Source organism: Panthera pardus, unplaced genomic scaffold (assembly GCF_024362965.1).
Source record: "Panthera pardus isolate Hobbes unplaced genomic scaffold, ASM2436296v1 HiC_scaffold_17, whole genome shotgun sequence".
Lineage (NCBI taxonomy): Eukaryota > Metazoa > Chordata > Mammalia > Carnivora > Felidae > Panthera > Panthera pardus.
The window spans coordinates 121,957,182-121,977,737 of record NW_026526732.1 but is presented as its reverse complement, the minus strand read 5'-3'; the positions used below and the strand labels follow the sequence as shown (position 1 = coordinate 121,977,737).

The 20,556-nt window shown below is 46.0% G+C and overlaps 1 protein-coding gene across 7 annotated transcripts in view; it reads left to right on the top strand.

Annotated features, from left to right (window-relative positions):
• PHACTR1 (phosphatase and actin regulator 1) overlaps positions 1-20,556 on the top strand; it is a 561,384-nt gene that overhangs the window by 231,487 nt on the left and 309,341 nt on the right. Inside the window, exon 1 of one of the 7 annotated variants that reach the window (XM_053904902.1) lies at positions 15,283-15,414. The exons of 5 other annotated variants lie outside the window; for them this stretch is intronic. The gene's annotated coding sequence lies outside the window, so the exon portion shown is untranslated. Of the gene's footprint in view, positions 1-15,282; positions 15,415-15,657; positions 15,877-20,556 lie in introns of those variants that run through there. One more of the 7 variants, XM_053904901.1, reaches the window with a different exon arrangement.

Here is a 20,556-nt window from a genome sequence, read left to right as displayed (position 1 = left end):
AAAGGAACCCACTGGCATAGAAAATCCCCTGAAGTAGAGTAGACTGAATTGGTTCCAGGGCATTAAAAATGGAAATAGGGCTTGCAATCAGATTGCCACAGATGGAACTGAATTAATAAAAACAAATTTTCTAATTCACTCAAAGGATTTTTAGGTATTTCTTTTTGGAGAAGCTCTTCTCCGAGGTATGCACAAATTTGAGCTGGCAACACCAGAGTCATGAACCCACCCTATGCTGCCCACAACTGATCTCACCCACAAGGGATCTCTTCCCATGTTCATGGACATTGGATCTCCAGTGGCAGATTCCATCGGTTGCTCATCCTTTAGGAAATGAAATAGCCCAACATGAAATAGGAAGGGAAGAAGGAAGGTAGGAAAGGAGGGAGGAAGGAAGGAAGGAAGGAAGGAAGGCAGGCAGGAAGGAAGGAAGGAAGGAAGTTGGTTCAAAAACCTCAAAAGGACCAAGCACTGTGACCAAGCACCAAGGCCTAGCACTGTGCTACTTACTTAAACGCTGCAGGGATATCACGAGGTATTAATACAATCCAAGCTACATTTCTCGAGCATTTGTTAGCCAACTGATGTAGTAAGTCTGTTAAATACATTGTCTTATTGAAAGTAACAACACCCTATGTTGTCCTTACAGCCAGTCCCCCATTTACGAGCGATGAAACTTTTAGAGGTTATACAACTAGTTTAAGATCACACATTGATAAATGCCCCATAATCACATAATCCTACTCCAGGGCCCAAGTGCTTCAACAAAGATCTGCTGAAGAAAGCAGGCCATGAGCTAGTGGAGAGAGGAGGGACCCCCACACAAATCTTCCTGACCCGTCGTGAAAGAAACAAGCACATCCCAGTGCTTGATAGCATTTCCATTAAGGCATTTCAGCAAGTGTAGATTTTCCCCTACCAACCACATTCAACCTTTGCAGAATCCTGGTGATACTCAATAAAAAAAGTATTATGTGCGCCTAAATAAGTTAAACATGAATTTCCATGTGACTCAGCAAGTCTACTGCTAGGCGGATATCCAAAAGAGTTGAAAATGAGCGTTCAAACAAAAACTTGTACAGGGGCACCTGGGTGGCTCAGTCAGTTAAGTGTCCGCCTCTTGATTTGGGCTCGGGTCATGATCTCACGGTGAGGTTGAACCCCGTGTTGGGATCTGCTCTCACAGCAAGAAGCCTGCCTGGGATTCTCTTTCCCTCTCTCTCTCTCTCTCTCTCTGCCCCCCTCCCTTACATGCTGTCTCTCTCTCTCAAAATAAATAAATATTTAACAAAACAAAACAAAACAAAAACATGTACAGAAATGTGTATGGCAGCATTTTTTACAATGGCCAAAAGGTGGAAACACTCCAGATGTCCATCAAATGATGAATGGATAAACAGAGTGGAGTACACAGTAGATTATTATTCACCCATAAAAAAGGAATCAAGTACCCATACATGCTATAACACGGCCAAGTCTTGAAAGTGTGATGCTAAGGGCAAGAAGCCAGACACAACAGGCCACGTATGATACAATTCTATTTATATGAAATATCTAGAATATGGAAATCCGTGGGGACAGAAGGCAGATTAGTGGTTGTCAGGGGCTGGCAGGGAGGGGGAAATGAGGAGTGAGTACTTATTGGTGACAAGACTCTGTTTTCAGTTGAAAATATTATGGAACTAGTCAGTGGTAGGTTGTACAACATTGGGAATGTACAAAATGGCACTGAATTATACACTTTAAAGTGGGTAAAGTGCTGAATACTGTGTCACGTGCATTCTGCCCCAACTGAAAAGAGAAAAGCCATATGGATCCCGGGTAAGATGTTCCATGAGGCATTTGGGAGGGGGGGGGGTTGTGGGTAGGTGAGACGCATTCTTTATCCTCAGAGAATCTAGAAATGCAAGCGTCTGATGAAATGAATTCATTAATTCCCTTTTCTCCCCATGACCACGATGGTGCCTTTGCTTCAGCGACCAAGAGCGTACCTAATCCAGTAATCGCTCCACTGGTGGTTGAGTAGATGCCAGTCATTGTGTGATGTCTTTAGAGGTTGTAAAACGTTCGGGGGTTCAGAAGATCTGAGAGGCATGTGTACGTTTCTATTTGAGATTATATTTAAGAGTTTCTGACACTGTAAACCCTTAGCCCTTTTACGCACCCAGAGCTTCTGAATGTTCCCGCTTTTGCTGGAGCAACAGGGGGAAAAGATATGACTGATAAAAGATGATTGCTCTCCATATTTAGATCCTAGGTCATTTTATGGATTATTAACTTTGCCAAACTGCATGTGGGATTAATTGGAAACAATTGCAGTTTTCTCACTACGTTGCATCACTTCCTTTCGTTAATTAAGAGACGTTACCCTCGGATGACAAAAGGGCTGGCTCGTCTTTTATGACCAGACGGCAGCCACAGAAAGAAAGGCAGGAATTCCTGTGTGTCTGCGAATCACGGAAGTGACCAGAAGACATAGAGGGCAGGTAGAGGGAAGTGATAGAGGGCAGGTAGCCCAGCATGGCGGCCGCAGGGAGAGATGCTGAGTCCCAACTTCTGGGCTCTTCGGTGTGCTCAATTCCAAGCATCTAATTCAGTCTGCCCAATGACACTTTTACCTCTCTGTTTGCTAGGTCACAAAAGCAAGCTGCCTAATAATGGAAAACATGTTAAAGAGGATTAAACAGCAATGCAGTTAATTAGGAAAGTCACCTCGCCATTCACAATCACATGTCCATGTTTAAATTTTTAATTAAAAAATACATTGGAAATAAAATTAATGAAACAACATCTGTATACAGTTTTAACAGTAAACCTTTCTAAAACATACTCCCTCGTTTTGAATTTAGGAGTGTTGGGGGTGGAGTGTGTGCATCCGTGTGTGTGTGTGTGTGTGTGTGTGTGTGTGTGTGTGTATCTCTGGGCTTCAACAGATCATAGCTGCGATCCCATTACCATATGGGAAATAGCGATTCAACAAACATTTATTGAACATCCACTTTGCAAGCTATTTTGGTAGGAGGACAGAGGAAGATCCCAGGATCCAGGATTGGGGATGAAAGAAATATCAAAGACTTCATGGTGGCCTTTGAGTTGAGGTGTTTTCTGGTCACTCAGTCAGCCCATGCCCTCTCTGAGTTGGGGACCTTTATGGAAGCAGTGACCCAGCCCGCATCATACTTTCAGTTTCTGTCCCTAATTTCTATCTGGCTAACTCCCATGTCTCCTTCAGGTTCCCATATTAAGCCACTTCTTCCAGGAAGCCCTCCCTAACCATCCCAACAGAATAATCAAATCCTAGCCCTATGTACTGCCACAATTCTATTTCCCCCACGATAGCTCTTACCACATTCTGTGGTTGTTGCATAGTCACTTCTCTGCCCTTCAGGCAAAACAATAAGCTATCCATCTTGTTTTCTATTGTTCTCCCAGTACATTCTCCAGTGTCTGGCATGGTGTTAAATACATATTTGCCAAGCCAAGGAATAATGGACAAAGGAAGAATGAATGAACGAAGGTGATTTGAATGTATCAGTGTTTCCCAAACTATAGTTAATAAACTCTTGTTCCTAAGGGCTTCCAGGAAAAGAGGAAGTCAATATTTAGAAAACACTGGGTTAAACAAAGTTAGCCAGCTTTATTTGTTGCAGGACTTCTCAGAGCATTTGAAATGCTAATGTGCATGTAACCTCAAAGGGAAGGTGAATGTAGTATATAGTATTACCCAGAACCATTGACCACAGCTCTTTTGTCAGTAGAGAATTTCATAAGACCCATATTCTGAAGACAGTATGGTGGTCGATGGTCCAAAAGACAGAGAAAAAGGGAAGTGTGTTGTCTGAAGAGTTGTTTATTCTTTAAAAAGTAGCTTAAGAATAAGTGGGGTTGTAGAAGGCAAGAGAATAATTGCAACATGGTGTCCAATCTGACAGAGGGCTCAGAGGTCTAGAAAGACTTCATATACAGAACAGTAATGCTGGTGGGTTTTTAATGGCAGTCCCCTAGATTATTAATAAATTTTGTAGTATTTCCAACTTTTAAATGAAAGAAGTCGTGCCCATAAATGACCACACGGCCAGATAAACTCTCTCTGACTGGATACTAGCTGTGTCTCTTTCTGCTGCACAATTTAGATCAGGACGGATCTGGAGGATATTACGCTAAGTGAAGTCAGTCAGACGGAGAGAGACAAATACAGTATGATTTCCCTTACATGTGGAATCTAACAAACAGAACAAACGAAAACCGACCAAGAACAGGAACAGAGTGACAAATACAGAGAACAGACTGGTGGTCGCCAGAGGGGTGGGTGGGGGGGGGGGGATGGGTGAAATCGGTGAAGGGGATTAAGAGGTGCAAACTTCCACTTACAAAATACGCAAGTCACTGGGACGAAAACACGGCACAAGGAACATAGTCGGTAATACTGTACTGATGTCGTATGGAGGCAGATGGTAATTATACTTCACTGCGGTGACCGCTGAGTAATGCATACAGTCTTCAAATCACCGTTGTACCCCTGAAGCCAATATAACATTGTATGTCAACGATATGTCAATAATAAAAAAAAAAATTTAAGACATCCTGAATAACCCAACACCTTGCTTCAGCTTCTCAAGGATAACCTGAAGAAACGTAACTATTGCTGTTATTTTCTTCTGTGTTGACGCAAGTTGTCTAGCGACTCTCATATCAGTTAATGCCTACCGCATTGGGTTCTGCAGAAGAATGACAAAAAGGCATGATAAAGAAAAAGACATGGAAAAACAATTTTTTTTTCAATTTTTGAATGCTTGATGCATTGAATTAATGACTTGGGGGACTCAAAATAGAAGTAATTAACAAATACCTTTTTAAAATTTTTTGTGAGTTTATTGAAAAAATTTTTTAATGCTTATTTTTTTGAGAGACCGAGAGAGAGAGAGACAGAGAGCAAGCAGGGGAGGGGCAGAGAGAGAGGGAGACACAGAATCCGAAGCAGGCTCCAGGCCCCGAGCTGTCGGCACAGAGCCCGACGCGGGGCTCGAACCCACGAACCGTGAGATCATGACCTGAGCCGAAGTCGGTCGCTTAGCTGACTGAGCCACCCAGGCACCTCTAGAAAATTCCTTTAAAAGCACAAACCTGGGAGTCACACACACCGGGGTTTATATCCTGATTCTAGAGCCTAGCTGTTGTATGACCTTTAGGAAAACAGACATACATACACATTGCCAGGAGCCATGGTGCGCGCTCTCCTTACGTTAATTCATTTAACCCTCACGATGGCCCTAAGGAAAGGATGAGGCTCTGAAAAAGTTTAAGCACATTAAACATGTAGCAAGTGACAGAGTCAGATTCAAACTCTAAGCTATTTAATGACAAAGCCAGTTACTTTCCACCAGTCTGGAAACTTTATGACGACAGAAATTACGTCTGCTTTGTTTATATGTTTGTGTGTCCAGAGTCTGGCACATCGCAAGCTGTTAATAACTATTTGTTAAATGACCAGATGAATATAGGAATATGGAAGTTACTGAACAAACTCTCATGCTGTTTTCAGTATACTTTCTCGTTTTGAGCCTTAATTTTTTTTTTTTTTCTTCTGTTGGCTCATTGTAGGTGCTCAGAGCCCGAGCTCGATGGCTCAGCGATCTTAGGGATAGATAGTTCTGCGTCCTTAGTCAAAATAGATCTCTTGCTCCAGGATATTTGGCCATTAGTGGCAACAATAATTGTGACAGTTGAGAACATTGAGGGTAAAGTGAGAGCTGATTGACTGAATCGTTTGAAACAACTCCTTAGGACGGTGACATTAGCATAAAGGCTTAAAGTGTCGCTGTTCAAAGTATGGGTTGAAGGGAACGTGTCTAAACGGAAGGAAATGTGACTATAAAAAGAAAGGGGTGTACTCCAGCCGGCTCTTAAGGCCTTGGGAGCAAACACCATCATAACGGTTGGGATCGGGTTTCTGGTGACGGTGTTGGGGTCGGTGTTGGTGACAAACAGTATCTGAGGTGTGTCTACTCCGTGTCACTCTTGATGCTAAGTACTTAACGGAACCTCATTTATCCTGACAATAATCCTGCAACCCGGTCATTATTTTTATCACCTTTTTAGCCACGTGGGCTCCGTGAAGGTCACACAGCTAAATGATAAGGTCAGTTTAAACCCTGGTCCTCCCCGACTTCAGGGCCTGAGCTCTGAAGCCTACGTTTCCGTGCTTTAGGAGACTGTCATGGAGGCCATATTTGTTTTCCAATTAGGTTTTGTTGTGTTTTCAACACCTCCATTTCATTGACATGGGTCAGGAATTCAGGAAGGGCTCTACTGGGTGATTCTGGCTCTAGTCCCTGGTGAGGTTGCGGTCAGACAGTGACTATGGGGGGATGGGGTTCGAGCATCTGAGAACTCTCTCTATGGCGTCTCCACTTGGGCCACGTTGGGCTTCCTCCTAGGATGGCAGGCACAGTGAGGTGAATTGCTTACTTGCCAGCTGTCTGCTTCGAGAGTAAATATTCTAACTAGTAAGGTAACCCTAGCCTAGTCTCTCTGGTCCCACAGAATTACTTCCACCACGCTGATGGCAAGAGGGCTCCAAGCCGCCCCTGACTCAGATTCTCAGGAAGAGGAAGTAAACTCCACCCCCCGGGGCCAGGAAGTGGCAAGGTTCTAAAGAGTAGGTGGCATGGGAAATACAGCTGTGTCCAACTTTGGAAACTGTTAGCCACAAGGTGAAGGCTTGGGGATGGGCGGGGACGGGCTAAGAGGGAAGACGTCTTGCACGTGCCGGAGGCCTCACTTAACTGACACCAAGGAACTTTATACAGGGGGCTGGGAGGCGTTGTAATCTCTTTCCATTTCAGACCTGAGGAAATGGAAACTCACAAACATACCTGGCCAACGTCATTCAGCACCTGCTGTTCCCCGGGCCACCTGACAGACGCTTTTACACACATCACGCGCGACTTGCCCCCGATGTATTAGTCTCAGCGTCGCACACGTGAAGAAACAGAGGCTAACTAGGTTGTTCCCGGGGAGCAGGTAGCCGAACCCGAATTCAATCCCAGGTGTCTCCCTCCTGGGCAGTCCACCTTTTAAAATCTCATTCGTTTGCCCCGTTCGATGGTCCGCTGTGTATCTCCTCTCCCTTCCTGTGTCTTTCTTGGGTCTCAGCCCCTTTTATAACGTCCACTTGATGCTTTGGAGAGAATTAAAGGAAACACCACCACCACCTGCCCTCTGGGAAACTGCCCTTTTTCTGTTGTTCTCCCGAAGCTCTCATACAGACATTGTGCTGAGCTGGCCAGAAGGCAGTTTGAAAAATGGCTTGGGAGATAGACAGTCGCATTGACTTGGCAGAGAGTGAGGTATTAACTGCTCAGTGATAGATTATGCCAGAGGCCTCAGATCTTTTTCCTGTCAGGCTCTGCCTTCCTTCTGGGAAGCTCTGTGGGAAGCAGCCCCCTTTGCTCTGAACAAGAATCCTTTGACCTCATACCTTTCTTGTTTATGGTATGGCAGGCCTTCTAAGAGAGGGCAGAAACAGGCTGGTCTAAGTTTAGCAACCTGGGGAGCTTAATATGGCTTTGGCAGGAAGATCTCGATACAAAGTGTCTTAGTCAGCTGGCCAAGAATAGCAAGGGATAAAATCAACTCATTTTGTGTTTTCATTATTTTATTTTATTTTTTTTTTTGGTCATCATGTCTCTTTATTTTATTTTGTTCTATTTTCATTCTAGTAGTTAGCATTCAGGGCTCTGTTGGTTTCAGGTGTACAGGAACGTGATTCAACACCTTCCACACATCCTCCGGGGCTCGTCGTGACGAGCAACAACTCAACACCCCTAAAAAAACAAATAATCCGATTAAACGTCAAACTCGTGTGAACAAAAATGATAAACGGAAAGGGTGGGGGGAGAAAAAGGGAGGCGGGAGGGAGGATGAAGGAAATGAAGAAGAAAGGAAAGAGAGATGGAAAAGGAAAGAAGGAAGGGAGGCAGCAGAGGTTGGGGAGATCAATCTGCTCGTTGCCTGAATGCGTGCCAACAGCAAGTTGAGTAGAAGGAAGGTAAGCGAGGTAGGTCACAATCTCATGGTTCGTGAGTTCGAGCCCCACGTCAGGCTCTGTGCTGACAGCTCGGAGTCTGGAGCCTGCTTCAGTTTCTGTGTCTCCCTCTCTCTCTCTCTGCCCCTCTCCCACTCATACTCTGTCTCTCTCTCTCAAAAATAAATAACCATTAAAAAAATTTTTTTAAAAGAATAAACATTTCCATTAATTGACACAGTTATTAGCCAATCACGGACATGATCTCCTGTAGCGCCCACAATAACCCCCAGTATCCACGGCTGCTTTTTACAGATAAGGAAACTGAGGCTGACAGTACCTTACCCTGCAGAGGCAGCCCTACTCTGTGCAGTGTGTTGTAAATCCAACGGGCGGTGGCAAGGGTCGACCCCTGGGGGCATGGAGAACACTGCCCGGATTGAGTCCAAGAGCGAGTTAAATTTTTGCAAGACTCCGTCTGTCTTCCAGCCTCGGGCCAGGCGTCCTAGCACAACCCTCCTCGAGGTCTCAGGCTGTCCCAGGCTCCAGAGTTTCCAGAAACTGCATCAGTAATAGCTTTTCTGGTGACACTCAGGCTATTATGCTGTTTATGTGGGTGGAAATATGTATTTATTATTTGAAGCATTAAGTATATTTTCTCTTCATTTCATTTAAACGAGAATTTATTAATCCCTGACCACATGCACTGCCATTTATTTAGTGGTGCCGTGGAAACAAAGTAGAAAGAACAATGAATAAGCCTGAGCAGCTGACAATGCAATGGGGAAACAGTCCATCGTGCCGGAACCCAGTGGGTGCCATCCCTGGGCACCCGTGAGCAAGCCATTCTCTGGTCCCTCCACGTTTCTTTTTCAGTTAGACTTGATTTTTTTTAGACCAGTTTTAGGTTCACAGCAAAACTGAGCAGAAAGTACAGAGAGTTCGCATATATGCCCCACACCCGACACCCACAGCCCTCCTCCGTATCGGCATCGGGCACCAGACGGTTAGTTCCATGTGTTTCAAGGGATGAGTCACCACTGACCTGTTACTACAATAGCCACATTGACTCATCAGTATCACCCAAAGCCCCAGTTCACATAAGGGTTCACTCCCCGTGGTGGACAAATTATGAAAACATGTATCCACCATTAGAGTATTACACAGACTAGTTTCACTGCCCTAAAAATCTCTCTGTGTGACATCTATTCTGTCACACACACACACACACACATACACACACACCTCCCCAGCCCCTGACAACTACTGACATTTTTTTTACTCTCTGCATGCTTTACCCTTTCCAAACTGTCATAGAGTTGGACTCCTGCAGGATGGAGCCTTTTCAGGTTGGCTTCTTTGACTTAGTAAGAGACGTGTAAGTTTCCTCCGTTTCTTTACATGGCTTCAGAGTTCACTTCTTAGGGCTAAATAGTCTGTTGTCTGGACGTACCAAGTTGACTTATCCACACACTTCCCAAAGGACATCTTGGTGGCTTTTAAATCCTGGCAGTTGTGAATACACCTGCTGTAAACATCCATGTGCAGGTTTTGGTGGAAACCAAAGCTTTCAATCCATCCGGGTGGACACCAACGGGCACACTTGCTCGATTATAGGTCAAGAGTCTATTTGGTAAGAAACCCCCTACCTGTCTCCCAAAAGGGCTGCAATGCTTTGTATCCCCACCAGCAACGGATTCCGTGGCTCTGTGGCTCCAATCCTCACCACCCTCTGGTGCCGGTGCTTCCGCTTCTTAAAGCCCCACTAAACTGAACTACGTGGAAATGACTGGAAAGCCAAAAGTAGAGCCAAAAATGATTCTGAGCAACAAAACTCAGCATCCCATCCAGGCATGTCCGTGTGGCAGGGTTTCTCAACCCTTCCCGAAAGCTACCATATTCTTGTTCTGTACAAAATACCATTAAGGTAGGCTTTCTGTCTTCCCAGCCCATGAAGAATCGGAAGCATTAGGGGCGCCTGGGTGGCTCAGTCGGTTAAGTGTCTGACTTTGGCTCACGTCATGATCTCACGGTTTGTGAGTTCCAGCCCCACATTGGGCTCTGTGCTGACAGTTCAGAGCCTGCTTTCGACTTTCTCTCCCTCTCTCTCTCTCACAAAAATAAATGAAGACACTTAAAAAGACACAAGATACATGCATTAGCCTGTTAACAAATGAGTTAACAAGCGAGTACGTGATCCTGCATTCTTTAGGGGCATACCCGCACATCAACTTTTCATAAGTGGTGTTTACAAGAATGACCCTAAAATGTTACATGCACCCTGACATTTATAGCAGCATTATCAACAATAACCAAATTATGGGAAGAGCCCAAATGTCCATCGACTGATGAATGGATAAAGAAGATGTGGTATATATATATATATATATATATATATATATATATATATATACACACACACACACACACACACACACACACACACACACACAGACTGGTATATTATTCGGCCATAGAAAAGAATGAAATCTTGCCATTTGCGGCAACGTGGATGGAGCTAGAGAGTGTCGCTCATGCTAAGTGACATGAGTCAAAGAAAGACAAATATCATATGACTTCACTCAAATGTGGAATTTAAGATTACAAAGCAAATGAACATCGGATGTCAAAAAGAGAGAGGCACACCATAAAACAAACTTTTTTTTTCTAAAATTTTTTTTGATGTTTATTTATTTTTGAGAGAGACAGAGACAAAATGCACGTGGGTTAGGGGCAGAGAGAGAGGGAGACACAGAAGCAGGCCCCGAGCTGTCAGCACAGAGCCCGACGTGGGACTTGAACTCATGAGCCATGAGATCATGACCTGAGCCGATGAAAGACTGGAAATGCTATTCAAGGTGCCACAGTTTTGAAAAATTGAGAAGTCCCTATCGTGCAGCTTTCTCTTTATTGTTGCAGCTTTATTGTTGAAATTAAATGAAATGTCTGTAAAATGCTTACTATGGTGTAGGGTACTTAGTGGTACTAATAAATCTTGGCTCCTCCTATGCAATGATGATGGTGATGGCGATGACGGTGACGATATACCAAGTGGTTAGACAATTAGAAGGGGGGGGGGCAGGGGTGGGTGGAAAGGGAAGGGAAAATGCCCCAGGCATTTATTGAGATGCTACTATATCCCAAAGTGAAATCAAAGGCAAGCATCATGTGGTTCCCCCCCATAAGGAAATGCCTGTCCAGCGTGTCATGTAATTACAACAGAATTGTGATAAATGGTATAGACATCTATTTGTAAGCGTGGTGTAGACGACCTAGGTGAGGGGGCTGTTAATTTGGACTACAGGGTTAAGAAACCCTACGGTAAATACTGCAGCTAGGCTCACAGGATTTTTCTGCCTGCGAAGGGGCAGGCATTTTAAGAAAGGACGTTCCAGGCAGAGGGAACAGACTAACCAGAGGCAGGTTGTCATGGAAATCATGAATGTAGACCGAGGTAAAAATCAAAGAAAGGGCAGCCAGGAGATGGGCCAGAGAGTTCCCTGAAGGCCACTTTATGATTGCCTATGGATCTTATTTGAAAGGCGTCAGGTTGCTCTGAAAGGTTTACAGCTGAGACGCGACGGGGTTAAATGTCTGCTTTCACGTGTACTCACAGTGAAGGCAGGATTGAAAGCCAACATGAATGGCTGGAGAGGGGAGGCAGGGAGCCCAGGCAGGGGTTCCTGGGATTGTCTGGGATAGAGCAGAGGTCCCGGAACTGCAGAAGAGGTGACAGGGAGACCCGGGAAGACCGAGTGGTCTGTTGGAGGGGTTCCAAGGAGCGGAGGGAGACGTAGAAAGTGCAAACACGAGGGGCGCCTGGGTGGCTCGGTTGGTTGGGCGACGGGCTTCTCTTGGGTCACGATCTCGCGGTCTGTGAGTTCGAGCCCCGCGTCGGGCTCTGTGCTGACGGCCCGGAGCCTGGAGCCTGCTTCGGGTTCTGTGTCTCCCCCTCTCTCTGCCCCTCCCCTGCTGACGCTGTGTGTCTCTCAATATATAAACGTTAAAAAAAAAACCCAACAACTGCAAACATGATTCTGAGGTTCCTAACTCGGGCAACTGGGGCTACCCAGTGAAGGAATGTTTCATAAACCTGAGATTTATTTCTTAATCTTCGCTATCCTCTGGTGGCACGAAAGAAGCTGAACCTTTCAAACCATTTCAGTTCCGAGCTTATTTGATCTTTTCTCGCTGCATCCAAGAGAACACCACTCGATTTATGCCGTAAGGCCAGCGCCAAATGAATGTAATTTATCTTTCTAAACGTTTCAAGTAGGGATAAGCAAATGCGTCCTCAGAAGAACAAATTCCAAGCCCCGAGTGACCAAATAGGTTCTGAGGTCGCACCATCCAATGTGGTAGTCACTGGCCACATGTGGCTTTGAGAACCTGAAACGTGGCTCCTACCCCCCAGCGGAGATGTGATGTAGGTGGTACATACATATAATTCATACCAGGTTTCAGAGATTGAGTGTGAAGAAAAGAATAAAAAATAGTTTGTGGCTAAGTTTACATTGACTACATGTTGAAATGACATTTTGGATATATTGGATTAAATGAAATAAACACATTGCCAAAATTAATTTCACCAGTCATTTAATTCTAATTCTAATTTTTTTAAAGGATAGGCTTTTAAACGTTGATTTCTGAGAGAGCGTGAGTGGGGGAGGGGCACAGAGGCTCCCAAGCCCGCTCTTCACTGTCAGCATGGAGCCCGTCGCAGGACTCGAACCCATAAAGCATGAGATCGTGACTTGAGCCAAAATCGAGAGTTGGAGGCTCCGCTGACTGAGCCACCCAGGTGCCCCTCACTAGTCTTTTAATGCAACAGCTAGACAACTTTATTTCATTTTATGTTTTAAAAATGTTTATTTTTGAGAGAGAGAGAGAGAGAGCAGGGGAGGAGCAGAGAGAGGGAGACAGAGAATCCAAAGCAGGCTCTGCACTGACAACACGGCACGGGGCTCAAATTCGCCAGCCAAAGTCTGATGCTTAACCGACTGAGCCACCCAGGCACCCCTAGACCGTTCTAAATCACATATGTGGCTCCTCTTATATTTCCATTGAATAGTGCGGGTCTGGGAAATTCAATTTTTGTGGTGTCAATATTTAATGACTATATACAGACCAAGGGTATATTTTGTATTATTGCTTTTCTCCCCATTACTGAGGAGGGTCTCATCACCTGATGCTTCCTATTCTCTTACTGTGGAGTTACCTTAGCAACTGTGGCAACATTAATTATATTTACGATACCTAGAGGGGGTGAAGTAAACAGACATCAGTCTGTCACTGGGGTTTACACATTTATATTTTTTTCACATGTGTCTGGGTCTTTGCAAAACCGTGCATGGAGAGTCGGAAGGCTGGCCTGTAATCCCTGCCTGTGTCACTGGCTTTTTGGGGTCTGTACAAGGAGAGTAAAAATGATCCCGGGGCGCCTGGGGGCGCTGAGTCGGCTGAACGTCCGACTTCGGCTCAGGTCATGATCTCACGGTCCGTGGGTTCGAGCCCCGCGTTGGGCTCTGTGCTGATGGCTCAGAGCCTGAATGAACCCTGCTTCGGATTCTGTGTATCCCTCTCTCTCTGCCCCTCCCCCTGCTCACGCTCTGTCTCCCCCTCTCTCTCAAAAATAAATAAACAGAAAAATAAAAATAACGATCCCGTGCCCACTTCAGAGGGATATGTGGATAGACGCTTACAACGGACTTTGGAAGCTATTCTTAGGACACAGTATCAGTCTTGTGTCAGCACAGCTTTATATAGTAATGGTATCTAATGTTACGCCCAACGCTGGAGGTAGAAAGGAACGGCAGGGTAGTTTCCTCTGGGGGCTATAGGCCGGGTGCAGAAGGGAGCAAGGAGGTCAGAGTAGGACAGACCAAAAGAGGGTGATCAGGGTTGGTATTTGTTCCCGTAGACTTTAACAGTCCTTTTCAGGTACTTCCCACATTCACCAACAAGCCTCCCCTGGCTGGGAGAAGACAGGGAACCCAGAGCCCAGCCCCCTTCTCCTGCAGCTCAGCCTGGCTTTGATATGGACAAAGCAAACAGGTTGCAGTTTTTTTATGTTGGGATTATCATGTTTCATGATGCTTTCAGTGTTCCGCTCGTTTTACACGGTCCGAGTTTCTCGAAGAGCCTCTCATTCGTGGGTCAGTTCTATGGTCTAACATGCTGCCCCCTCCATGAATATCACAGAAATGACGGATGCCGAGAAAGGGAAATTGGAACAGACTGGGATGATTCTTATCACCTTCGCCCCAGACAGTGCTGGCTTCAAAATATCCAGGGAGGTTTGCCTTAAGGGTTTCAGTTTGGTGGAAAGTAGGGGGTGAGAGAGTTGGCTTTTAAAAGGTATTCGCATAGCAAGCATGTGGCTTTCCCTGGGGTGTTAGGCTTATCTGAGGAGGCTGGGGGAGGGTTTATGGTGATCAAGGTCAGGTGGGGAGAGGGGAGTTGGCCGATGACCCCTCAACCCAATTTACACCTTTGACATTTCAGGGAACTTAAGATTTGTGGCAAAAGTAGTAAACACTCCAGGTTTCAGCGCTCCTTCGTTCAGGTGTTACAGATCTACGCCCTCTATCATTCAGCGATGTGGCTCATCTGGAGCCCCCCTGAAAGAAAATCAAGGAAGCTGCTACAGTTACATCTTAAGATGTTACATCTTAAGCAATCTCTGCTAACTCAGCATTGGCATTTAGGAGGTCCTCTACCCAAAAGTATCAAACCAAAGGGAAATAAACTGCAAAAATGTAGCAGTCCCCTCTGCCCAACCTGAAGTTTCAAAAAAGAAGGGTCAGCGGAGTTTCCAAGGTCTCCCTCACCCCACTCCACTCCTCTCCCGTCACTCCAGGGGGAGGGGGAGGGGGAGGGGGGGAGGCCTGTGGGGGGAGGGGCGGGGACTGTGGTTTTCTGATCCGAACTCCCGACAGCACAGTTTGAATTATATAATGGAGCTGCTGTGAGTCAGGTGACAGGCTCACTGAGTAATTCCCTGCAGAAGGAGACAAACTGCATGTTAAAAAGCTCAACAAATACTAAAAAAGAAAATAATAATAAATAAATAATAAATTAAAAAAAAAAAAACACAACCAAACAAACATAAAAAACTCCGGCCGTGAGTTCCAGACTGGCAAGCGGCAGGTTTCTCTGAATTTTCTCCAAGCCGAAACTGCTGGGAGGGCTGTCCGGGTCCGGAGGCTCCCAGAGGCTGCCGCGGAGGGCCAAGTGCAGGTCGGGGGGTCTGGTTGGATCCCTGGGTTACTTTCTGTTTCATTTCGAAATGTTCCCTGCCCCTGAAATTGGTTGCCTCCAATGTCAAGGAAAACGCCTGGCTCCTTGGAGACTTCAGCCAGGCTTTTAAGAACTGGGGCTTTGTGAAGGTAAGAGACATCAGAGTCCTGCCAGCCCCCCCGGGGGGCGCCGCCCGGCAGTGGCCTGGGTGCCAGCAGGGAAAGCCAGGAGGAGTCTGCCAACTTGTTCTGGGATCTGGATGAGGCTGGAGAAACCTGTGGAAGGGTTTTAAGGTTACACGGGTGGCCACCCAGTCCATGGTGAGTGGGATCGGTCCCCCAGCTCCCGTGGGCTCCCTTCCAGCCCCCATCCCGTCTTATGGAGGAGATTGTCAGCAGTCAGGGACTTGGCACGGGCTGGCCCGGGGCCGGGAAGGAAGGCGAAGGAGCCGCCTGGCACTGAAAGCCTTGCCTGGGTGTGTGTAGCGTGTGTATTTCAGACCCGGTCGCTTCTCACTGTTGCTTAGTCCAAGAAAGCACAGCTATTAGCCAGAAAACAGACCCGGAGGGGAGGATACTTGCGTGAGCAAAGAGCTTGGGAGCACCCGTAAGGTAGGCTTTTGAGTCTTAAGTAATTGTAATTGCTTTTTGTGTGTTTGTTAGTTGGGTTTTGCATTCGGTTTTTTGTGTGTGTGGCTGGGTTTAGGGAATTTTCCCCTTTTGGAGCTGCCAGCGTGGATTGATTTGGTTTTTCAGTCTTCGGAGCCGGTTCACGGGATGTCTTGGAACCCACTGGTGGAGCTGTGGATGCCTGGAAGTCAGAAGACCCTGGTGGGAAACTAGGGATGTTTTTCAGATGGGGGGGGGGGGATTGACTTGCAAATCTCACTGCGGTATAGACTTGCTGGGCGCCCGCTGAGGCAGGCAGCACTTAGGAACCTCAGGAAGTTTCCGACTTAAAGAGACAGGAGAGGAAAAATCGGATCAAGCAGTTGTTACTCTGGGGGAGGTGGGCCCCGGGGAGAAGTTGTGGATGACAAAAGAGAAAGCGGACCGGACCGGGGAATAAATAGAAGGAAAAAGAAAGGTTTGGTTAGACCCCATTTCAGGCTGTGGCATTTTGAGGTTTGAGGCATGGGGATAAAAATCAATATGGCAACGGGTCACAGCTTGCTGGGCATGAACGAGAACGGCCACCATGGGTTCTTTTTCTCACGGATTCTTAGAGAACTCGGGAAATAGGCAAGGCGGTAGTTTTGAGGGGTTCCTTTTGAATTGCGTTTCTTTTTTGGCCACACTGAGGTGCTCTAAACAAAATACGGTGATGTTCAAGCCAAAGGGAACATGTGTTCAGAATGATGTCTTGTGAAGAGATATTCAGGTTTTTGGCTGCCTCTTACCCCTTTGCAACCTCACTCCTTGGCTGAGGCAAATTCTATGAGCCAAACGTGTCCGATATAAACAACTCTTTGGAGGGGCACAAGGATCGCCATGAGAGAGTATTCGGATATCACAAAAAGAAATGATCCTGATTCAGTGATTCTTTGAGATCACCAGCACATTTCGGGATGGAAAAGATTCCATTTAGCACAACTAAATGATGACCACAGAGCCAAATGGGATAACGTGGTGAGGTTTCTGATTAATGCCCATGTGTGAAATATAGATAGCGTAATATCACAAATATTCGTAATATGAGAGAACAGTTCATGGATCCCCCTTTGCAGGCCTTGGCAGTCCCTCCAGAAAGCATCGCTTAAATAATTAATGACAGCACACGGAGTGCCTTTTATGCAGATTTCCACCCCTCGAAAACAGATGCATTTCTACATTTCCATAATATACCGAGGACCGAGATTCGTGAGGGTGACCTCTGGACACCATATGAGCCACCAGTGCCTTTGAGATCACAGAAGATGACACGGTGCCCTGACTAGTTTTACTGTTGAGTGCCTTGCCTTGCACTCTGTAATCCACTCACATTTGGTCATCTGCCTAAATCGTGGTGCCCACATTTTCCACCCCAAGAACCAGGACTTGTGGTGTTACAAAGGATTTTTGTGTTACTTTCAGGATGAGGCACGGTCTGGGAAATTCAGTTTGGACACGAAGATAATAAGTTTGGATGTCCGCTTCTGGGACAGTTCAGTAGCTCATGTGACAGCTGATCAGAAGAGGCCAGAGAGGAAGGGGAAAATCTGGTCCCTGTAGAAATGTGGAGACTTTGTTTAAAAGCATAAGCCTTCTGTGTTCACACTGACTTGGGCTCCGTTTGCAATTCTTCTACCTATTCAGTGAGTGACCTTGGGCAAGCTTCCTGACCTTTCTAAGCCTCGGTTTTTCCCTCTGTAAAATCGGATATTAACAGTAGTTAACTCACAGGTTGTATGGGAAGTGAATAAAGTGATATATAAGGAAAACAGCACATAGCACAATGTTTTGCATAAGTAGCATCGAATAAACAGTACCTGATATTATTATGGTTATGATTTGTGACTTTTAGTGGCTACTGTTGTTAGTGTTATGATTTGTGATGTTTTCAGTGACCACAAAACAGTTGAGAAACCAGTTCATGGTTTTCCTTTTAATATCCCAGAGAGGAGGGAATAAATAATGTTGTGCAACTTTACAACAACGTTTGGGATCCTCAGAATGTTCTGGAATGAAGCTGTTAGCATGTCTGTTCCTTTTTGTGAATCATTGTCCCCACGTTTTGCACAGAAGAGTCTATTGAACTGGTTGAAGCCACACAGGACATCGGTGGCAGCACCTGGGGGGGGGGGGGGGTGGATATCTGTCCCCAGGCTCCCTGAGCCCTACCTGTGGGATTGCACTGTTCCTGATGATCCCACTGGGGACCACACCAGGGCTGGCCCCACCAAGGCAGGGTAGCCCTTGTCTCTGGAGAGCCTCGGACACTTTCCGTGGATGGAGTCCGGTGCGGCCGACTAGATTTTCCTCACTTCAGCTTGCCGTTAGTTACGCTGTGTCATTTTTTTTTTCTCCAGAATTGCTGGTCTTAGGGCCCCTAAAGGTGTTTACCCACGTGGCCAGCTCATGCCGATGGGTGGTTGTGATCATGACCCCAGCGCTCCAATTGGAACGGCGCAAAATCTGCGACCCTGCAGCCCCTTCTGGGCTCTGTTTTTATTTTGTCTTGCAGCCTCCCAATGGGGGGGATTTCATGCCTCCCATCAAGCAACCACCGATCATATGCTATAAAAGTCCAAAAACAGTCATATAATTAATCTAAAGGCTAACGATGTCAAAAGGCCTTTCTTTTTGCATTCCATGGGTATTCTGCTTCCTGTAGGATTCAGAATCCACAGTTACAGGGAAGGTGCTGAGAGAGGGATTTCATAAAAGGTGCTCCGGGAATAGCCTGGGCTCTCAGGGCAACAAAGTGAATAAAAATCCCCCCTGCTCCGCGACAAGGGCAGAGTGAAGAATGGTGTAGAGTGTCTTCTTTTAAGAAACCCACCACAAAGACAACACAAAAGTCTAAAATTAAGACAAGCAGAAATGGGGGGCACCTGGGTGGTTCAGTCGGTTAAGCGTACGACTTCGGCTCAGGGCATGATCTCGCGGTTCGTGAGTTAGAGCCCCGCATCGGACTCTGTGCTGACAGCTCAGAGCCTGGAGCCTGCTTCAGATTTTGTGTGTGTGTCTCTCTCTCTGCCCCTCCCCTGCTCATTCTCTCTCTCTCTCTCTCTCTCTCTCAAAACTAAATAAACATTTTAAAAAAAGAAAAACTGAAGAGATGACCAGAACCTTCGACTATTCCCTCAACAATGTTTAGAACTTGAATGTTAGCTGGGCTTATCAAGAGGTTTTAATAACTATTTAGGATTAAAGAAAATCGACAAAAAGGAAGGAACGTGTATGTTACCAAAAAACGGGATTTTCTTCTTAGGGATACAGAAGAAAATCACTGTGGATAATCTATAGCTAATGCATAACCTATAACTGCTGTATCCATTTGCTAGGGTGACTGTAACACAAAGGCTCAGAAGGAGAGGCTTAAACAGCAGAACCTTATTGTCTGATGGCTCTGGAGGCCCAACTCCAAGGTGGTGGTGTTGGCAGTTTGGTTTCTCCCGAGACCTCTCTCCTTGGCTTGAATATGGTGGCCTTCTTTCTGTGCCCTCAGATGTGTGTGTGTGTGTGTGTGTGTGCGTGTGTGCGTGTGTGTGCATGTGTCCACGCGCACACACATCCCTGGTGTCTCTTCCTCTTCTTTTTTTTTTCTAATTTTTAATGTTCTATTTATTTTTAAGAGACATAGAGCATGAGCAGGGGAGGGGCAGAGAGAGAGGGAGACCCAGAATCCGAAGCGGGCTCCAGGCCCCGAGCTGTCAGCACAGAGCCCGATGCTGGGTTCAAACCCAGGAACCACGAGCTCATGACCTGAGCTAAAGTCGGATGCTTAACTGACTGAGCCACCCAGGCACCCATCTTCCTCTTCTGATAAAGACACCGGTCTGAGGGGATTAGGGCTCTGCCCATATGACCTCCTTTAACTTTGATTACCTCCCTATAGACCTTATCTCTAAATACAGTCCCATTCTGAGGGGGGGCCGTCGTCAAAGTGCCCTCAGTACTGGGGGTTAGGGCTTCATCCTGTGGATCTGGAGGGCACACAATTCAGCCCATAACCTCTATCAACTAAGAAAGCTCATTAAAAGGTATGTTCTTGTTTTAGAAATTTATTAGATCCCTAAAGGAAAATACAGTCTCCAAAATCTCCATGGAGAGACGTCAGGGAAAGTGGTCTGGGAGACGTGGCTCCAGATTCAGAGAAGCTTGACTTCCTGGGGTATTTCTACTAAGAGGGGAAGCACGGAGCTTGAGTTCTGACTTCCTCCCAGGTGTTCTGTCCAAGAATTAGCAGACTGTCCCTGTCAAGGTTGCATCTCTATGGTGACAGATGTTCTCAGAGAATGGATTTAATTGTTTGGAATTAGAAGCTCCTTCGAGGTCAGAAGGACTGTGGCATTTCCCTGGCTAATTTCCCACTTCCTTTCAATGTTCTGTCTCGTAAAGGAAGTCGGAGATTGGTCCTGCCATCCGGGGTCCTGACGTGTTCAGAGTGATCGTGCAGACTTCAGTCAGTCTGCAGCCCTCCCTGCTCTCAGTCAGTATGAACAGTGACATTCAGTTACACGGTTGCCTGAAATACACACACATGTACATTTATTTACTCCTGAAACAGAATTTGTGAGTCGAGAGGCAGATGGTTTGTAAGTGATGTTTACATATCACTTTCTTAATTTTTTAATTTTGTTAATTAAT